This window comes from Meriones unguiculatus, chromosome 8 (assembly GCF_030254825.1).
Source record: "Meriones unguiculatus strain TT.TT164.6M chromosome 8, Bangor_MerUng_6.1, whole genome shotgun sequence".
Classification (NCBI taxonomy): domain Eukaryota; kingdom Metazoa; phylum Chordata; class Mammalia; order Rodentia; family Muridae; genus Meriones; species Meriones unguiculatus.
Genome location: NC_083356.1, coordinates 71696169 through 71718091, shown reverse-complemented (window position 1 = coordinate 71718091; position 21923 = coordinate 71696169).

The following is a 21923-nucleotide window of genomic DNA, read 5'->3' as shown; positions in this document are numbered from 1 at the left end:
GTGTTTTCTTGATTACTGTTGATGTAAGAGAGCCCAGTCCACAGGGAACTGTAGGTGCTGTTTTTTAAACTCTTCTTTATTTGGGGTTCCTAAAGCCTCTACCTTCCTTCCAACCCCCACCCCCACCCCTAAGTGGAGAGAAAGAAGGTTGGAAGGAAAAGGAATTGTAGACCTCTTTACTTCCTCCAGCTGGACAGGATCAGTGGGTTCTTTTGCAGGCAATACCAACCTCAGTCAGCAGGGTATCCAGCAGTCCAGGTAGCCAGCAAACCACCAAACGCACTAAGCAGTCTTCTTTAGTTGAAGGATTATTGAAGAGTTGTCCGTCTTCTCCAGGCTGCTGTGCCTTCTCTCTCTGGACTCTCATATTTATACCCTTTTAAGAGTCCTGAGAAGTAAACTAGGCAGGCAAAGACCACAGCCCTGCCAGAGGCAATTAACCGCTGTAGACAAACTAAAGGACAGACTAAAATCCCACATTTCAGATTAAAGCAAAAACATGTTTACATAACACAACTGAGTTTTTAAAGAAACCCAACCCTCTGTTATAGTGAACAGTACCATCCCTGGGCAGGTCGGCCTGGGTTGTATAAAAAAGTAGCTGAACAAGTCAGGGGAAGCAAACCAGGAAGCATCACTCCTCCACGGACTCTGCCTCAGTTCCTGCCTTAGCTTCCATAGCAGGAAGATGAACTACCCGACCCTCCAAGTTGCATTTTATTTGTGTTTTATCATAGCAACAGAAAACAAACTAGGACAAACACACATTTCACAAACTTTCCTACAAGAGAAAAGGGAGTGACCCCAGAGCTGCTCAGACAACAGGAAGGGAAGAGGGCCCGTGGTGACAATGGGAAGTGGCTCACTGGTGCTGCGGTAAGAAGGTGCGACTCCTTCTCACTGCACAGTCTGGGGCACTGAGGAAGACGACGAGGAGGGCTGGCTATGAGATAAGCGAACTGTAACATCAGGCCTGTTCCAGGCCAGCAGCATCCCCCACACCCCTCCCCACATCCCACAACCCCTGAGACATGTGTAATGCTCTACTGTCCTTTCTTATCTTCTTGCTTTGGATGGAGCTAACAGAACAGACTAAATTGCAAGCAAATAGGAACCCACACTAGACCACCTTATGAACACAGAGCTAAATATGGGGTAGTTGTATCCTGGTGGCTGGAATAGAGTTAAGCTCTCTCCCTGTGAAGCTGCAAGCTGATCAGAAATGAGAACAAAGAGCCAATACTGTAATAAACAGCACTTGAGACACCTGCAAGGTCAGAGGGTGGTGATGCTGGCCACGTGACAAGCAGCCAGCTGACAGTCAAGGTCAAAGCTGGAGTCTGAAATAGGCAGAGGGGGCTCCAACCACCCCTAACTGTGTGGGCAGTACATGAGCACTGCGACATCATCTCCCTGACTCAGCTACTCCCACTGTGTGGGTCCTCCATTGCCTCTGTCCATCAGAGCCAGAGAATCAGTCTCATTAGAGATAACCTCAGCCTTTGTCCAGTTTCTGCCATGGTCCCATTAAATTTTTTTAAAAACTACTTTGGAGGCTTCTTTCAGTCTTAGAAACCTTTCCCACTCTTGGGGGTTCTTCTTACTCTCTTTTTCTTAATATTGCTTTTCTGTAAATCTTAATAAAGTTTCTTTACTTCTGCATACTGCCATTAAAGTCTATGGTCTTAAGTTTCTTTTCTTTTTTATTTCTTTTCTTTCTTCCTTCCTTCCTTCCTTCCTTCCTTCCTTCTTCCCTCCCTCCCTCCCTCCCTCCCTCCCTCCCTCCCTCTTTCTTTCTTTCTTTCTTTCTTTCTTTCTTTCTTTCTTTCTTTCTTTCTTTCTTTCTTTCTTTCTTGTTCTTTTGGTTTTGTTTGTTCGTTTGAGACAGGGTTTCTCTGTGTAGCCTTGGCTGTCCTGGACCTACTTTGTAAACCAGGATGCCTCAAACTTACAGAAGTCTACCTGCCTCTGCCTCCCCAAGTGCTGGGATAACAGGCATGAACCACCACGCCCAGTTGTGCCCTTAATTTTCATTGGTGTGAGACAATGAACTCAGAGCTACTGTCTCAGATTAACCTTTGGAGACTACTGAGTATCAGGCACCTTGGAACCAAAGGCCAAGCACAACTAGAACAAGAAATGTCACTTTGTACTCAAAACCTGACTCAGGAGGACTTCCTAACTTATGCCATGAGGCATCATGACATTGATATCAAACTTTAGAAAGGCATGTCAAAAGAAAAAAATTAATGTCTCTTACAAATAATGCATAGTTATTTTATAATCAAATCTGTTGATTTATATTTTATAGTTGAAGAGCTTAACTTATTTAAATTTAATGTAAGTGGTAATAAGATCTGTGGAATGTTATTAAAACAGTAAAATCCCAATCATTTGGTTTTACCAATGAAGAGGACTCAGGAGCTAGATGCTGAGATGAAAACTTGTTACCTCAGAGAGGCAGAGAAAGCACCGAGCTGATCACCCGACAAAGTTTCAGAAGGTAAAAGCCTTTCCTACTTAGCTCAGGTTCCAAAGGAAGAAAACAAAAGCCAAAACCCCCTTCTTTTCCAAGCTGTCTTAAATGCCCTTCAATACAACGTCCCTTCTTTCTGTTTAATCCCTGTCCACTGGTTACTTGCTCCACCTCTTGACCTAGACTTAACTTTATTTAATCCTGTGTACAGAAAGCTCTTGGATTAAAGGTATATGCTGGGGCTGAGCCACACCAAACAAGAAACAGGTTTTTACATTTCATAGTCTTGGGGTTCACAATGGGATCAAATATCCTGCAACAGCTGAATTAGTTTTTGTTTTTTGTTTGTTTGTTTTTATTTTTGTCATACCTATTTTTGATCACCTTTTGGTTTTTTGAGACAGGGTCTTACTACTTAAACATGCCATGACATACTAGACCAGGCTGTCCTCAAACTCACATAAATCTGCCTGCCTCTGCATTCTTAGTTCTGGCATTAAGGTGAACAACACCATACCTGGCCAATTTTGCTCAATTCTTCCATTAATGCCTTCACTTTTGATAAAGATGTTATTCTAGAATACCATTTTGTTTCATTTGCTTTTAATATTTATTTATTTTTTTTATGTGTACCAAAGCTGGCCTGCATGTATGTCAGTGCACCAATCATGTGCTGGATGCCCAGTGAGGCTGGAAGATGGTGTCAGATGCCCTGGAACTAGAGGTAAAGGAGGTTGTGAACTTGATGTGGATGCTGGGAACTGAATCTAGGACCTTTGCTGCCATTCAGGTTCTGCTTCCTCATCTATAGCAGCATGACTGGATCCTGAGACAGGGAGCAAGACAGAATAGCCAGGAGTGAAGATATCTCAGGTGGTGGTGAGTGCGGCAAGAAGCAGGTTTCTCCAGGGACAGGCTTCAGTGAGACAGCTTATTTAATAGAGGTAAACAAAGGCTATTTAAACCTTTGGGAGGAAAGTAGGGACTATGGGGCAAGTGTACATCATTGGCACAGGCAAGGGTGATGAAGATGCCCAATTTGCATAAGGAGGAATTCCAGGTGCTGCTGGACATAACCTTACAGGATAGAGAAAGTTTAGCCTGGCTATGGGGCTATGTGACCTTTTCTGGTGGGCAATGATGGAAGCATAGGCTATGTGTACCCAGACATGCAGGTCCAGGTCAGGAGGAGAGCAATCCTACCGATTTTAAGACTAGATTTCAGGGGTTTGGACAAGCTTCAAGCCCACTCTTGCTCTGGACCAGTTTCCCTGGTCCCACGGCTCCCTGGCCTTGCACTTTGGAAGAACAATAAGAGCTTAACCATTGGGCTGTCTCTCCAGTCCTCTTTTTTATTTTGTCATTTATATGTGGCATGTGTGTGTGTATGTTTACATGTGTGGTGGGTATTATGATGTGTTTAAAAATAAGCCACACATACAACAGATCTGGTATGAAAGATATTAATTTGGGGGAAGGGAAGCAGAAAAGAGTTAGGGGGTGAGTGAGCCATGAGATCAGAGACAGAGATGGTGGGAGGGGTGCCCCAACAGAGAAAAAAAGCAGGGAGAGAAAAAGAGAAGAGTAAGAGAGAGAATTAAGAGGCAGGAGTCCTTTTATCCCGGGCCCCTGTGGACAGTGACCAATGATGACATCACAGGTGCCTAAGCAACCTGGGAGTGGGCTAGTTAATCAAGATTTATGAACTAACAGTGGGTACATGTGTATGTGGGTGCCAGGGGCCAACCCTAGCAATGGGCAGGTCCCAGAGAGGAGGTGAAGAGTCAGTGAAGGAAGGTTGAGTTAGACAGTGAAGCTGGGTGAATCTTGAAGCTTTGACTGACTAGCAATCAGGTTGCTTCTTTATTTATACAGATCTCATAAAACAAACACAGAATCATGATTTTCCAAGAAATATAGATCATATCATTTTGTCCCTGAAGATGTGTTTGATTTTTCATTGCATGTCTGGGGTCACACATTCAATTACAATTAATTAGATTTTGTTTTTACTATTAGCTCCATAAACCCATTTCAAAGAATCTTCAGAATGTTTCTGCCAAAGCAAGCATACTTAATATATGGCAGCCTGTTTTTAGGCTGGCAGCACTTGTGGTTTCAAAGCACTAGACATACAGAAAATATCTGAGCCAGTCCAGGTGAATCACCGTGTTTTCAGTGTTGTATTATTTACACTTGATGGTCAAAATGCTACTTTCAAGTCAGCCTGAGCCTGAGAACATTCTCATGCATAAAAACTGCTGTAGTTGTTATTCAATCTCTGGTATAAATGCAATATTTACATTCATGATCTCTATAAAAACCTATTCATTTCTTTAAGAAAATACTTTTGTTCCTAGTTAAATGATGTCACCATCGTCTGGTGTGAACCAGTCTTTATGAATGGCAAATCCTGATAACTCTTTTTTTTTCTTATATCCTTACATCATCTATAAGTGCTATTATGTAGGGGAGAGGTTATTTTAACCAATATAACTATTACTGAGTTCTTTTCCTCTAGGGGAATACCCTGTATGATCCCTTATCTTACAAGCTATATTTCTAGGAAGCTCTGAGCATATTGTAGAAGGAGGCCACTGATCTGTTATTAATTTTCCTGGCTTGCTGGAACTTGTCAGCCTCTAACTTTATACTATTTTGATTATTCTGTTTCTGAATTTGCTTAAGAGTGGATGTACCAAGAAGATCCTGGAGCCATGGCTTCATAAAGAAATTTCTAGCATCTTTGTGCTTATCACAATCTCCAGGGCATAAGGAGGACTTCCAAATATGGTCAGATAATTATATTTCCCTGAAAGCAGAAGGGGTATGTTTAGGACTGTCCTAAGGAGACTCAGACATAACTTTCTCAGGAAAAGACATAAAATGAATCATAATGCAGAAAGACTCCCAAGAATGGACACACAGAGGCCAAAACTGAAAGTGATGTTGTACTCAGATGGCGAGACCCAAAAGACCACTAGAAGTCAAGTCTGTTGCAAAATACATGAGGATCTTTTTACTACAAGCTCCAGCCCGGGTTGCAGCAACCTCCCTGGTGAAGAGGAGGAGTGTGGTGGGGAGGTCTAGGGGAACAAGGTTTTTAAAAGGAAAAAAAAAAACTGCAAACATGGAGTTACATGCCTTGGCGTTACATGACTGGGTAAGGAAAATTGGCTTTTGAAATGATTGGTTTACTTCAGGCGTCAAGTCCATAAATGGTTCTGGCCTGGTCATCTGGGTCAGTTTCCTAGCAACTGTATCTCTAGTGGGCAGAAAAAGAATGCAGTAAATCTGGTTCCTCTCCCCAGGTGGCCGAATGTATCTCCACCTGGCTGGCTTTGTTTCAGGCTTGTGCTTTCAATAACCCCCCAAAATTAATTCTTAAATCTTTGGTCTCTCATAGTTTGATTAGAATATGTAGCATTCTCAGCAGATCACTATTTCACTCTTCTCCTGGTCTTTGTCCTATGTTTGGAGATATTTTTTTAATAACATTGAGTTTGGGGACCAAAGAGAACCTTGGGGCAGCAGTGCCCTCCCCTCAGACTATTCTGCAACATACCAGGAGTCCCACAGAAGCAACTAGAGATAAGAATAGCTTGAGGAAATGATCTTTGTTCCTGAGATTTGCAGAACTGAAAATCATAGTGATGCTCGGCAACTGAGTGAGGAAGGGCCTCCACATTTCCCCTACCATTTCCTGTAGACACTGCCCTAAGTCAGTCTCTCGGCAAGATGTTCTGTAGAGTGCTACTGTGCCCAGCAGCCAGCTCGGCATAATAAAGCTTTTCCTCCACCACTGCCCTCTTAGGTGAGGAGCAGCCGGGCTGTACATGGTGACAGTCTGCCCTAATCCTCCCCTTTTGGGAAGTCTCTGTTCCTGCTCTTCCCCCAAAATTCATCAGTCCCAGGAACTAGGCAATAGGTCACCCATTACAGGAATAAGAAAGCCATAAATTTCCCTACCCAACGAATAGCCAGGAGGTAACCACAAGAATGGGAAGGTATTGAGAGACAAAAAGTTTAAAGCCCCAGCCACCTGGGAAAAGAAACTAGCTTAATGCAATCTTTCCCCACCCACTAGTTATACAGTTGTTAGGAAACCGGCCCATCCTCCCCAGGGAGGGACACCAATCAATTCAAAATGCAACATCCCTTTTGTGTTTCGACCATTGGTGCATGCCAGGCAGGAATCCCCCTGCTTTGGGCATGCTGGGAGGGGCTGGACTAACCAACTGAGCATGAGGATCTTCAGCTGTGGGGGTGTGAGCCTAAGCTGCAGCTTGTAATAAAAAGATCCTCATGTGTTTTGCAACAGACTTGACTCCTGGGGGTGGTCTTTTGGGGGCTCACAATTCAGGGATGACAGTATCTTATCTCAGGGTGGAGAATCTGTGCTGGGCAGCCCACCAACATTCCTAAGGTCTATAGATATGGAATACCTAAGATTCCCAAGGTCTATAGATAGCTCACTTAATGTTAGTTATGTTAGTTAGCCAATCACTTTGTAACAATCTTGCCCTTGCTGAATGTCATCCAATCCTGTAACTGCTAAGCTAGGAATTCTGGGTTCTTGCTCAAGCCCCAAATAAAAACCCTGCCATGTAGCTGCTCAGAGCTCTCCTCTCTGATCCACTGTGTTGGTGACCATGGAGAGACCAAGCTTAAGCCTGAATAAAGCCCTTTGCTCTTGCTCATGGCTCCTGGTGGTCTTTAAGGATCTTAAGATCTGGACACAACACTTTCCACAGCAATTACTGTGTGTACCGGCAAGTGTTCTGAGGAGAGAGGGTGGGATGAAGGGTAGAGGAGTGGTAGGGTGCTCCAAGAAAGTGGAGTGTGGAGCTTATTGTTCTAACTGGCCCACCAATATTGTATTAGTCAGAGTTCATGCTGAGTGTGGTGGTGCACGTCTGTGATCCCCGCACTCTGGGAGGCAGAGGAAGACGGATTGCTGTGAGTTCGAGCCCAGCTTGGTCTACATAGTTAATCCAGGACAGCCAAGGTTACACAGAGAAACATTGTCTCAAAACACAATAAAATTGTGTTAGTCAGAGTTCTCCAAAGGAATAGAACTGATAAAATGAATATACAAACTCATGCACACATACACACACACATGATTGATCAAGGAAAAGAGAGCCACTGCAGGATGAATTTAGACCATTCAGCAGCAGAGGGATCAGTGTCTGGAGGACTGAACACTTACAGCTTCCTAGAAGCTCTTTTTATTGTTACACAAAAGGCACTTTTCTCAAGTCAATTTCTGCATACCAAAACTTCTTTTCTGGTCTAGGAGTTGTCTTGAAATACCCATCAGCTAAGCAATTCTCAGCCATAGGAGACTTCCTGTTTGCCAGACATGCCTGTAAAGTATGCAGAGGCTTTTAGAATCCTTCAAAAGAACAACCCCATAAAAATCTCAGATAACAACCATTGACAAAATGCCACTTCAAAGCCTAAATTTTATCACTCCAGATTCATGCCAGATACATGGGTTCTGCTAATATTGTTTGTTTGTTTGTTTGTTTTCAAAAAGAAGATTTATCAGACTATCAGACTGGCTTACAGGGTGTGGTAGCAATGGCTGTCTCATAAATGAAAGACCGAAAATCATTAGTTGTTCTGTTCATGGTGCTGGATGTATCTGTAGTCCCCATCTAGTGCTAGGATATATTTTTAAAAGTGCCACACACTCAACAGATTTGGTAAGAAGAGCTTTGGAGGAAGGAAAGGGAAGAGGAGTTGGGGCCTGAAGGGATCATGAGGAAAGAGAGAGATGGGCAAGGACAGACAGCCAGGGAAGGGGAGAGAAATGGAAGCAGAGAGAGCAGGTGGGAGTGATAGATGGGTTATATATCTGCAGCACCTGGTCCAGGTGATGGCATAGGATGCAGGTGGTGATATATAGGACGTTGTCAGGACCTTAAAGGCCCCTGAAGGCAGGCCAGTTGAATTGCCTGCACAACATAACATCTGGTGCTGGAGTCCTGAAGGGTTGGTTACTGAAGAGCTGCTGGTCTTCAGTCTACGTTGGCATCCTAAAGATGCTGGATTTGATATCGGCTGCAGCAACAAGATAGATGCACTTAACAGCAAGAGTGAACACAGCAGACAAAAAGCAAAGTTTCCTCTTCCATGTCCTTTTATGTGGCTGCCACCAGAAGGTGTGATCTAGACTTAGTGTGGGTCTTCCTGTTTCAAATAATAGCATTAAGAAAATCCCTCCAGCACAACCATCACTATTACCTGTGTCAAGAATGTTTTCTTAGCTAAGTGATGGTGGTGTAACACCTTTAATCCCAGAACGCTGAAGGCAGAGGCAAGCCTGGTCTACAGAGCTACAGGAGAGGACAGCCACGGCTATACAGAGAAATCCTGCCTGGAAAAACAAACAAACAAACAAACAAACTAAGGAGAAGAGAGCGAGAGAGATTGAGAGAGAAATCTTTCTCAGGAGTGCCTAGCAGCTGACTTTGGACTATCTCAAATACTTATAAGGATTATGCCCCCCTAATTTCCCAGTTCCCCATTCATCTATCTGCTCTGCATTGATAGCCCCTATAACTTTGTGGCATTCATCATTGCTGTCAATATTTTGTTTACTGTTTGCCAACATGACTCCCGCCTGGCCTGCTGTGGGCTGAAGCATCTCTAAGCAGTAGTCCTGTTGAGAGGGGAATAGAGCCAAGCGCTGCCTGTCCAGGAGTCCATGTTCTTCCCAAGGCTGAACTAAGAACTGAACCTCAAAGGAGAAAGAAGTAAAGACTCAGAAAAAGATGGAAACAAGAGTTCACTGAAGCAGAAAGCAAGTATAAGGCCAATAATTAGATTGATTTATTTAGTATGTTAAAGCACTACTTGTACTGCCTATTTGCCAAGCATGACTTCACTTGATACCTGGAACACACTGACTGTGAGAAATACCTAAAACAATGGGTTGTTGCTCTTAACAACCCTTAACAATATTTGCTTCCAAAAATCTTACTTGCCCTACCTTGGGTTTAGAGTATAAAATAAAAATACAAACTGGACATGGGATCAAAGCCTTTCAGGAGCTGTCCCAGCTTCGGCCCACCAGGGACATCTCCTTTGTTCCATTCTCATTGGTGTCTAGTATCAGAATGCTTCTTCCAGAGAGATTCGCACAACAGCAGCAAAAAACACCTGCAGGGGTAGGGTCATTCTTCAAAACTAGTGGATTGCCAAGTGGTCTTTGAGCTGGTCTCTGCATATGATCTCTGAATCATTTCTTCCTTTGATCCCCTCCCATTTTATTTCATTTTCTTGGCCCAGACAAAATATACTCCCCAATGGATGCTATTGTTGGACTTAAATAGAAAAAAAAAAAGGTCACTTTCCGGAGACTGGCCTTGACTGCTTGATGGCCTTGCTTGTTAAGGACACTCCAGGTGTTTTGTGGTGAGCTCCTTCCCAAGTGAGAATGTCACCTTCCTTTCTCTGACCGTTTTCCTGACTGCCAACCCCCTAACTAATCCCTCCAATTCTGGCTTAATCAGAAAGCTTGCTGAGCAATGGCCTGTGAGTAAACTAGTACTCGTTGTTCCTCCGTGGTTTCTGCTTTGAGTTCCTTCCCCAACTTCCTTCAGTAATAGACTGTGCCCTGGAAGAGTAATCCAAAGAAACCTTTCCCTCCCCTGAGTTCTCCCCACACCCTTGGCCCTTAAGACAAGGTCTCGTCATGTAGCTTTTGCTGGCCTGGAATTCTCAGATCCACCTGCCTCTATCTTCTGAGCACTGGGACCTAAGTTGTGTGCAACCATGCCTGGCTCCCGAGTTGCTTTTGGTCAGAATATTGTATCATGACAATAGAGAGAGAATGAGAACATCAGTGTTCTGGCTAAGAAAGGACAGCTGCGGGGGCTGGAGAGATGGCTCAGTGGTTAAGAGCACCGTCTGCTCTTCCAAAGGACCTGGGTTCAATTCCCAGCACCCACATGGCAGTTCACAACTGTCTGTAATGCCCATTCCAAGGGATCTGACACCTTCACACTAATGCACATAGAATAAAGTTAAATAAATTAAAAAATATATTAAAAAAAAAAAAGGACAGCTGCAAAGACGGGCCAGAAAAAGGGTGGGCTCTGGGGATGTGTTCATTGATAAGGGACTGAGGGAGAATGAAGCTAGAATGACTCCTGGGTGGCTAACTGGAACATGTAAATGAACCACAACACTAGTAAAAAGAGAGAGAGAGAGAGAGAGAGAGAGAGAGAGGAAAGAAAAGAACCCAAGGAAGCTTAAGGAATGGGACATGAAGGGGATGTTTGCAATGTTAGACTTGAGATGTAAAGAATCTGAAGTGGAGGGCTGGTAAGATGGCTCTGTGGGTAGGGATGCTTGCCACCAATCCTGATGACTTGAATTTTATCTCTGGGGTCCACACCGTGGAAAGAGAGGACCAGCCAACTCCTTCAAGCTTTCCTTTGACCTCCACCTGTGAGCTGTGGCATTCACATACACAATAAATGGCAGGCGTGCAGGGGTGGAGGTGGGGAGACTCTTGAATGAAGATAGAAAGCAGACAAACTAGAGTTCAGAGGTGAATGCAACTATAAGTATACAATGCCATTTAGAGGTGTGGGGAGGCTCCCCAGAGCCCCAAGTGAGACCCCATGAACATCACATTTTACAGCTGAATGCAGCCAGAAGAATGTAGCAGATACTGCCAGCTGATTCCATGCAGTTGAATATATATATCCACATATACACACATGTGGTAACACACATACACACAGATACACACACATAGGGCAACTGATAATAGAGCATATTTACAGTGTGACCATGTTATGTCAGGATCACGAGACCCTCAGAGACCACCAGGAGACGACTCGATGCAAGAGCAAGAGAGATTTATTACGAGAGCAATCGAACTCGGGACCCAGGTCTCACTGACACAGCAGTAGAGAAGTAGGACCCCAAGCCCTGGGTGAACAGTGTTTTTAAAGGGAAAAACCACAATCAGGGGGTTTCCATGACAGCAGGCGGGGGGGGGTGTTCATGCCTTGGCATTACAGGTTTGGGTAAAAGTCAGAGGAGCGAGGTGACCTTCTCTCAGGCACATGATCACAAGTGCTATTCTTCTAAGCTATATCTGGAATGTTGGAGAATTTTCCCAACAGATTCCTGTTGGTTGTTGTCAGGGAGATTGTCTCTATTTCTTACCAAGTATTTATTCTATCATATTTCCAGGAGGCTGTTGCTAGGAGAGATGACTTTGTTTTCTGCCAAATGTACATTCTGTGATATTTCCTGGTACCTGAGTTCAGCTCCCGGTCAAGATGGCTCCTCATTTCAAAACTGAGTCACCCAGGCTAGCTTAAACTCTTCAACCATGGTCTATAAAACTGACAGTTTAGGAGATAGATCATCATAGGATCAAAATCTGAGACTGAAGTCATGAGCTGCAGGACTTGGCTGTGGAGATCCACCTAGGTTTAGATGGAGATCTTCTTGGTCTCTGGAGGAAAGTGGGAGTTAATGGCTAATGGCTTTAACTCAGTAGCAAATGGCTTTAACTCAGTACAATAGAGAAGTGTGGAAGGGATAGGCGTGTGAAGCAGCTGCTATTGTGAAATCAGAGGCAGGTTGCCTAGAGTCATGGTAGGAGCCTTTGGGAATGTTCTGTATCTGCAGTGAAACCAGCAGCTGAGGTAGAGTCTTCCAGAACACCCAGCTCTAGGGGTACAGGAAGGAGGAAGACAGAAGAGCCCTGGGAGAGAATGTAAGTTGAGAGGACTTAATTCCAAAGAGCCAGCCAATCCCAAACGGAGTCACCAATTCCGTGGGTACCAGACAATCCCAATCAAGGACATGTAACCAAAGTAGAAATTCCTCTTTCAGGCTTTAAAAGGGGTCATCAAGCTCACCTCAGGGTCACCGCCATTTTGTGAAGGTGGTGGCCCCAGCATGCTGGAAATCTCTGCAGAATAAACACTCTGTTTTTGCATACCAAAAACAGGTCTTTGGGGTCTTTCTTCAGCGATTCTTGGACATAACATAAGGACATACATAGAAAGAGAAAACTAACAACAGGTCACCAAGCAGGCAAATGAACTCGAAGGGTTGAATGAAGAGGGGATGGGAAGTACTTCAGAAAATAAATTTGATGTAGCATACAGATTTCCTGCTTCTGGGAGCTGGGCACCACATGTACCCCTCACATCTTTGCCCCCTGCTAGTGGTGGTGTGATGTCCAGGTGTCCCAGGTTGACTGAGACCTGGTTCTGAAGTCAGGGAAGATGTGTGTGAGGAAGATGGCCAAGAAGCAGAGGTACAGTAAGGTTCATGTCATTAGCTTCTGGGAGTGATGTACTATCCTGGCTTATTTCAGCTTACTCTTCACTTCCTCTAAACTTCCACTCTTGCTTGCTCCAGTCTGGGGGTTATGAAATCTTCATAGACTGAGCAACCAAATGAGCTCTTGGGTGAGGCTCCCTTCCTTTCTGTCCACTATCACAGACGGGTCTGCTCAAACCTGTTCCCAAAGCTTCCCTATCTATACCACACATACCCTTCCCCTCACACTCTAGGCAAATTTTCTCCAAATGTCATGATGATTACAGCTGGTACCCACCAGAGAGGGTGGGGGGGTGGCAAAGCTAAGATCTATGTAGTTTCCTTGGTGTATGTGTGATAATATTGGAGAAGGGTAAGGAAAAATTTATAAAAATCAAAACTTTACAGAGCATGCAAGCTTCCTAGGTAGCACAATAGCTCTAGCTATTTCCTGTTTTGTGAGTTGCTTCTTCAGAGCCCATCAGCCCATTCTGCTACCGACTTTCCACCGGGACACTGCCTTTTTCAGCCACACCTACCTTCAGAGCTGAGCCAATCATACCCTGCTGGCCTGCTCAAAGCTCTGCCTGGCAGGAGCCCTGGTTTTGTGTTATGGTCTTCTAGGGTCAGGTTGCTAAAGTCTCTCAATGCTTTGGCAAGGTTCCAGGGTCCAGGGTAGGATCTGAGACCAGATGCAAACTTGCCCTGTTTACTTTATCTCTTGGGTCACCAAGATGATCATGAAAGATGATTGAAAGAAAAAGTCGGGAGAGTGTACCCAGGAAAAAGGCATCTTCTAGCCCAAACTGCAAGGGGTTGTAAAAAAGCTCTTTGATCTGAGATTAGCTCCTGTGCAGGGCAGGCTGCTGCAGAGGCCTCCACAGGCTACCATAAACCTTTTCCTGCCTGTCCTAGGCTGATAGTTAGATCCTGAATTGCTGTTCACTTTTTTGTAAATCAGTAAGAAAAAGAAAAAAAGGGTAGAAATTAAGCAAAGACCACTCACACACACATAATCAAGGAAAATCATGGATGAAGTTAAGAACTTTAACTTCAACAAATTCCCACAAGCCTACATATGAGAATGGTGTTGATTTCTGCTAGCATTTCCTCTGCAGAAACTGCAGCAAGTTTAGGCTGCCAGTTCCATAGCATCAGCCCATACATACACATAGACAAACAATCAGACATATAGACTTGTACATATTCATACACACATTCAATGGACAATACAAAAGGAGATCCTTACAGACAGACAGAAAATTGACATACATTCATGTAACATATGAACAAAAACAGACATACATATTTACATGTAAACACATATCTGTATACATATTTACAACTCATGGATGAAGCAAATTCCAGCCAGCTTTCATTTGATGGGCTTCTACCACCAAGCTTCTGCCAATGGTGTGTATGTGTGTGTTGCCTCAGTTTATTGTATATCCTTTATACCTCTGAGAGAAAGCTCCCAGGAAAGGAATTACCTTGTAGTCAAAAAGGCAATTAATCACAAAACAGACGAATTCTAAAATACAACAGGTTACATGTTCTTAAAATTAAACATTTCTATGTATCCATCACAGAACTTCATAGTGAGTTCGGAGTGACAAAGGTTGACAAGTCCTACAGGTTAACAGGGTCTAAAAGTTACAAGAATACATGTCTTTTCAATTGAGACTGACCTGGCCACACATTTTTCAGCTATATCTAAGTTTATAGTGAGTTCAGGGCAACTTTTATCTGTCTTTCATTTTAAGAAACAAAGTAAGTTTAAAATGACAGTATATAATGCCATTAGGTGACATAAGGTATAAGGAATTACAACAAAACAGTTTGTATGTAATGGCATCAAGGTTTGTACTTAATTAGAAATTGCTTGGTAGGCCCATTATAATTTGGGTTCGTGGGAAGTTTAAACGAACTTGCTCATATTTATGGTGCATACCAGGATTCCTAACGAAGGTTTATCTTGAAGACATAAATCTGTCTCATGCCTGTCTCCTAGTGAGGCACAAAGAGGGTTACAAAGGTATTTATTGCAGCCATACATTTTCTAAAGTTGTTCAAGAAGTTCTAAAACAACTTAACTTTTAAAATTATTTGAATCAAGTCAGGAATTCCATAATCAGGAATTAATTCATCTGAACAGCAGTAAATACCCAGAAAGTGACAATTACACCACTCCAGATTATAGAGCGATACAGCAGTGCACAAAGAATGAGTTAGAGACTAGAAGCAATTTTGGGGTGTATCATAGTAAAGACCTTGTAAAATACCAGATCTGCTTCCAGAAGGCCCACGTGCCTAAAGAGTCCTTTAACAGAATGGCTCCTGACAGTCTGGATCTGAGGAGTAGCAGCCAAGGCCACTGTAGGAGCAGAAGAGACTGTTTCTCCTCCAGAGGCAGAGCTTTGGACATTCTGTGTGGGCAAGGCCTCAAAGGAACCACAAAAAGACAGCTCAGAAGCCCAGCCCTGGGGATTGAGGCGTGTGGGTCTTTGCTGGATTAGGTTGAAGTCTGACATCTCTGGATAGCCATTTATTTACGCTTGGTCTATGATGGTGGACTCCCTTCTCAGGGAGGCCCTAACCCTCCCTCCCTCTCAAACCCCGTTTGGGTGAACTCAGGTGTTATAAGGAACATCACACAGCCCTCAAGGCAGATTACAGAGGCCAGACCCTTTCCTGATAAGGAAACCAGTCCATCAAGCATCTGTGAATTCCTAGAAGTGCCTCACCCTGTTAAGGATCTTAGTCTTCAGCAGTGATCTTTGACTGAACTTGGAGATTTTTCCCCCTCACCCCTAGGATAATTAAATACTGTATTTTTCTTCTTGTGATAGGACCACACTACTGCATGGAAAATGGAACACTGTACCATTACATGTAAATCAAGTATCCCTGACCCTCTGACCCTGCAAATACATTCACCCTCAAAATCCCTCCTGTTGGAGGTTGGTCTCATGTGTGGTACTGGATCTCAAGATTGTTACACCTATTCTGGTTTTGCAAACCTGCCCAAGACATACTTGATTGGTTGATTAAATAACTTGTACCTATGCAGGGCAGAATAGGGTCAGTGGCTAAGGTTCTCGGGCTTTTAGGTTCAAGCGAGAATGACAGGGACAGGGACAGAGAGGAAGAGAGGAAGAAGGATGCCATGTTGGGTTAGCCTGGAGAAGAAACCATGTGGGGCCAGGAGGAAGGACTCCAATAATGGCGTGAAAAGGCCCAGATGAAGAATAAAAGCAAGTATTTATAAGATTATGGATGGAAGATAGGATGGCTAGGGAGGATGGCATTGGATGGGGATTGTGGATGGATAGTGACATGATTTAGACAGCAGCATGGATAGGAATATTTGCCTGGTCTGTTGGTATAATGTTCTTTTGAAATGTATGTACCTTACCCTTGTTCATCCAAATGCTGATTTCTCTCCGCTACTCTCTGGTTTCAATCTGGATATTGCATTGTGATATTCATTCTAAGCATCCTGTCTCAACTGTGTGTAAACAGTTGAGGCCAAAATAAAGAAACTAGCTACAATGTTGTGCAATGGGAGGAGACAGAGGACAGGAAAGAGGGGAGGAGCTAGAGGGCAGGAAATGAGTGGGAGGAGAAGGCGAGAGGAGAGATCTTGGAACAGCATGGAGAGATGGACTGAACCTAGTATATCACTAAAAGCAAGTATAATGTGGGAAATCTAAATGTTAGGAAACTATGAGGACTTGGAGGTTTAAGATGGAACAACTATTGTCCAGCATTGTGTTCTAGGTTAACTAAATAAACCCAGTCTCTGTGTGGTGATTTGGGTATACAGCTGTTTAGGACTAATAGCAGCATTGCCAGAAGATAAATCAATAGTAAATATTAATCACCGCCTACAACAAATGGTACCCAACTAATCTAAGTATCCACACCCTTTAAATCATACTTTATCATAATTTGGTGGGGGGAATAAGCTCCCAGTGATAAAACCCAAACTTAAAACCTAAAAACTCCCAGGTCAATTACTGTCTCTTAAGAGAGACTCTTAAACAAGACCAGGAGCAAAAGACAGCCTCCCCTGGGCAGACCTGAAACTTAACAAAACTGGCTGCTGCTGCGGTTTAAATGAGGGGTAAACAAGCATGGCTCCTTTATACTGTGGCTGGTTCAACTGGCTCAGCTCCACAGCCATAGCAAGAAAGAAAGGAACTGGAGGCAGACAAACCTCTGGTCAGAGTTTGGCCTACACTGCATCTAAAATAAAAAATTGCCATGGCAGAGGGTGTTTTAATCTCTTTTGGCTTCATTTTGGCTGTCATATTCATGGATCTGGTTGCAATGTGTTTAATGGTGATGGTTCTTCTCCATGTCTTCTCCAATAAAGTTCAAGGAGAAAATGGGGAAAAAGCCAAGGATTGGGGTACTAAGTTACAGACGAGAAAAAGGGCACTCTTCCTAATAATTAGGTTAATAATGGCTAAAATCCAAAGCTCTCTGGCTACAAGATACTTGTCAGCTCTTTCTGGTAAGGGTCTGCCAATTCACTAAAACATCAACTAAAATAACCAACTGGGCTTTGTTTGTTGCAGCATAAATTGGCACAACTGACCCCAAACTTAAAATATTCTTGTCTTTTTGCTTGATTTTCATTTAAAGGCTTTGAGTTACAATGATACTGATTTGAAAAAAAAAAAAAATATATATATATATATATATATAAATATCTGAACAAGTTGGTGAAGGCACATGCCTTTCTTCCCAACACAAAGTAAAAAGAAACAAGCAGATTTATGAGTTCTGGATCAAGCTTATTGACATAATAAAAGCCAGGATGGCAACTCCTGCTGTTTAGCCATTTGCAGAGATACTCAAAGATTCAAAATGACAAAATTTTCCTTAAGGTTACCATGTAAATTATTTTTTCTTAATAATAGATGTTATATCCTTACTGGTCTAAAAGTTGGATTCACATAATTTTTAGGTCTATGTAAAGAAAGATAATGTCACACTGCGCTGAAAACTGCCTTATCCTTTTAAACGTGAGACATTTTCACAGGTGAAAAATGTTGTTCATGCCTGTGTAAAAAAAGACACGAGGCTTAAAGATGGCAAAGTACGTTCCCACCTAGTTTAGTCCTAAAAACTCAAAAATTATATTCTTATATTTAAAAAACAAAACTGTCCATCCCATATCAAAAAAGGGGCAAGCCAAAGTATAGCCAAAACCAATGTAAAAGCCAGGTACAAGATGCCTAGGATATACTTAATGCTAAGGGTAAGAGAATTTATATGCTAATGCTAAGAGAGTTTATATAAAGTTCGACTATAAAGGCATAACTGCCCATCCTGTATAAATAAGGGGCAAGCCAAAATATAGCCATAAATAATGTAAAACCCAGGTACAAGATGCCTAGGTTATGCTTAAATGCTAAAGGTAAGAGGGAGTTTAAATAAAGTTTGGCTATAAAGGTATAACTGCCCATTCTATATAAACAAGGGGATAGGACAAATAGCTACAACATATATAAAAATCTAGGGCTAAACCTCAAAACAGGTACAAGATACCTACAGTATGCTTATATTCTAAATTAAAAAGGGGTTTATATAAAGTTTCCTTAAAAGATGCATTTTCTATTGCTCAAGGCAACCAGCTTATCTCTCTAATGGGAGGCTTCTCTAGGGAAATAGGAAGCAACTTGGCCTAATACAACAGGCACGCAAGAGCCCGAAAAGATATTTTAATCTCTCCAACCTTGTTTTGATGATAATGATTGCATGTTCAATAATAATGGTAACTTATATTGCTAATCCCTTTACATGGGAACAACTCTAAAAGTGACTGAGACATAAAAATGTGTCTCCAGCCAAAACTTCAACAATACTTGGCCAATAAATCTTGGCTATAATATCCTTAAAATGTATTATGCTAACCTTTTCATTGATATAGATTAAATTGGTTTACAGTTTAATTCCATCCTGCACATCTCATACATTGATAATTTTAGAACTCTATAATGCTTGTGAGAAATTATATGTTTGCAGAACAAAAGAAGTGGACACCAGAGATGCTGGATCAAACCTGAAGGATTCGTTCTTCAGTATGCTGGGACATTGACACATCTGATCCAGCATCTTGCATTTTCCAGCATTCTGCCTGTTCCTGCCTCAAATGCTTCAATTGCTGTTACTCATCAAAGCCTGCTCCCAAAAGAACTTTGAAGAAAGCTACTAATCTTAATTGGTCCAGCATTTTAAACTGTTCCAAAGAGGACTTTTATTAAGCCTGAAATTTCTCAACATTCAAAGACCGGACCACAACTGTTATTGCTTGCTTAATTAACCATTTTTCCCCCCAATTTTATTTGGGTCCCCTACAGGATTTCTACATGTCCAAAATGTCAGCTAGAAGAAACTCATGAGAATGGCATCCAATTTTCCTTAAAGGGCATTGGGTATGTTTTTGGTTGTTTGCTATGGCTATGAAATTTTACTGTCATTGGGAGATGTTTATTATTAATGGTCTTATTCAGAGTGAAACAAGGAATATACAGGGATATCTTATAGGAATAGAAAAAAGGTAGATTATTGAATCTACTCAACTTAGGGTTTTATTTGTTATTCCCAAATAAGGTTAATTTTAACTCTGGTATAGGATTTTGCATATTGATACAAAAATAATGAAATAATTAATGAAACATTGGTGTAAGCTTTTGAATATTGATAGAAAGTCAAGGTTACTTCCAATACTTTTAAACAGCTATTAAAAACAGGTTAAGGTATTAGGTAATGCAATTTATTTGTTAGTTATTGAATTCATAGTCATCTCAGACACTAGTCTAATTTATCACAGGAGTAGACATCCTAGGTTTAACAGATAGATATGATTTTGTATACAGATGGATCACATAAAGATAGGTAGTCTTCAAAAACTTCAGAGACCCACAGAATATGGCATTTAAAAGTGTCTTTATTATTTTAAAGATTCTTTGACAATGAGACAGGTCATTTCCTGGCAGCACCCCACCTACCTAAAAGAAGATAATGAGCATTGAAGAACCTCCATATGGAGATGGCTTTGAATGTAGCAAATAAGCCACTCAGGTAAAGAAAATACCCTCGCGTCATGACAGACAAATTCTGCCTAAAATGGGCAAGCTTAAATGCAGGACAAGTCGACTGCCGAACTCTGCCAAGACAGACAGGGTAAGCAAGTCCTAAATAGTTCCTGCTTCACATATGTCTGTCAAATATTCTGAGCCTGAAGGCTGAAGATGATGCTCCAACGTTACAGAGAGTTATGGGTGACTGTTCAGGCAGCAAACTGTCTCTGTCAATTTTTATTTTTTGGAAGCTGCTAACATGCACTTCCTACTTACTCAAGTAACTAATTTTATTCCTTCTCAAGTCTCTGATAGGGTTGAAGATCAAATAGTTATTGTGCCACAATTAAGCTTGAGTTATTTAGAAGTTTAAAAATCTTTTCATATAGGTAATACCAATAAAAATAAGTTAATATAGGTATAGAACTTTTAACTTGTCAAGATAGATAGAATAATCAGATACTTTCTCCTAAGATACTCTCTCCATGTGCTAAATACACATGGACTGGACATTGCACATGTAGATTTTACCCAACAGTTTTCATAATTATTGTATTGAAATAAAAGGAGCCTTTTATTGGACTTAAAGGGGGAAATGTTGGTATAATGTTCTTTTGAAATGTATGTACCTTACCCTTGTTCATTCAAATGCTGATTTCTCCCCCCTACTCTCTGGTTTCAGTCTGGATATTGCTTTGTGATACTCATTCTAAGCATCCTGTCTCAACTGTGTGTAAATAGTTGAGGCCAAAATAAAGCAACTAGCTACAATGTTGTGCAATGGGAGGAGACAGAAGACAGGAAAGAGAGGAGGAGCTAGAGGGCAGAAAATGAGTGGGAGGAGAAGGCGAGAGGAGAGATCTTGGAACAGCATGGAGAGATGGACTGAACCTAGTATATCACTAAAAGCAAGTATAATGTGGGAAATCTAAATGTTAGGAAACTATGAGGACTTGGAGGTTTAAGATGGAACAACTATTGTCCAGCATTGTGTTCTAGGTTAACTAAATAAACCCAGTCTCTGTGTGGTGATTTGGGTATACAGCTGTTTAGGACTAATAGCAGCATTGCCAGAAGATAAATCAATACTAAATATTAATCACCGCCTACAACACTGGCCCAAGGTAAGTAAGGCAATTAGAAAATCTAACAGGTGTCCGTGTTTTAAATTATTTTTGATAGCAGATTAGATAATACCGCTGTGATAATCATAGGGCAAATAATAATAAATACATAGTCCAACACTCATTTTTTTTCTTTAATATTTACTGTAACATCCTCCCACTGCCCAAGGTTTATAAATCCCTGATTTCAAATAAACGGGCTGACTGGCCACATGATACCATCAGCCTTCCACCATGACCACCTGAGATTTGTCATTTATTCCCTGCTGGCAGGCCAGCCTCACTGGACCTGCCTTCCCGTCTGCCGGGTGGCCTGTGCCCTAGCTGCCAGCTGACCAGGTACAGATTTCTGCCCACACTGTTGCCGTGCTCAGCACAACAGCTTAACCAAGAGCTGTAACATTTTGGTATCACCACAGGCTTTGGAATGCCTGAGCTTCCACTGCCACCAGCGATCTTGTTCTAAAAGAGCTGAAAACCTTTCCACTCCCAGCCTCGCACACTCAGGCCTTTCCCTGAAGTGCTCTAGCTGCCCCTGAGAGAAACGGAACTCTCGTTCTCTGTTGGGAAGCCAAGCTCCAGGATCCCTGCTAAATTCCAGGAAGGCCCCTCCCAGATGGAGAATGACAGAGGAGCTGCAGTCCTGGGTGAGTCTTGTGGGTAGTTTTGGCAGTTCCCTGGGACCCGCAGACTACTCTGGGTCTCTGGGTTCTATTCTGTGAACTGTGCACTGAGCCAGTATTCGGGTCATTCCTTATACATCTACATAAATAACCAATGGCTTTTATTTTTCATTTTTACAGAACTGAGAAAATATGTATTTCATTGAACTATTTCACAAAAATATACTTTCATGTAAAATATACTGTTTTCATTTTAACTTAACATCTGCTTTTTCATTCTAGGACCATACTATAACAACAT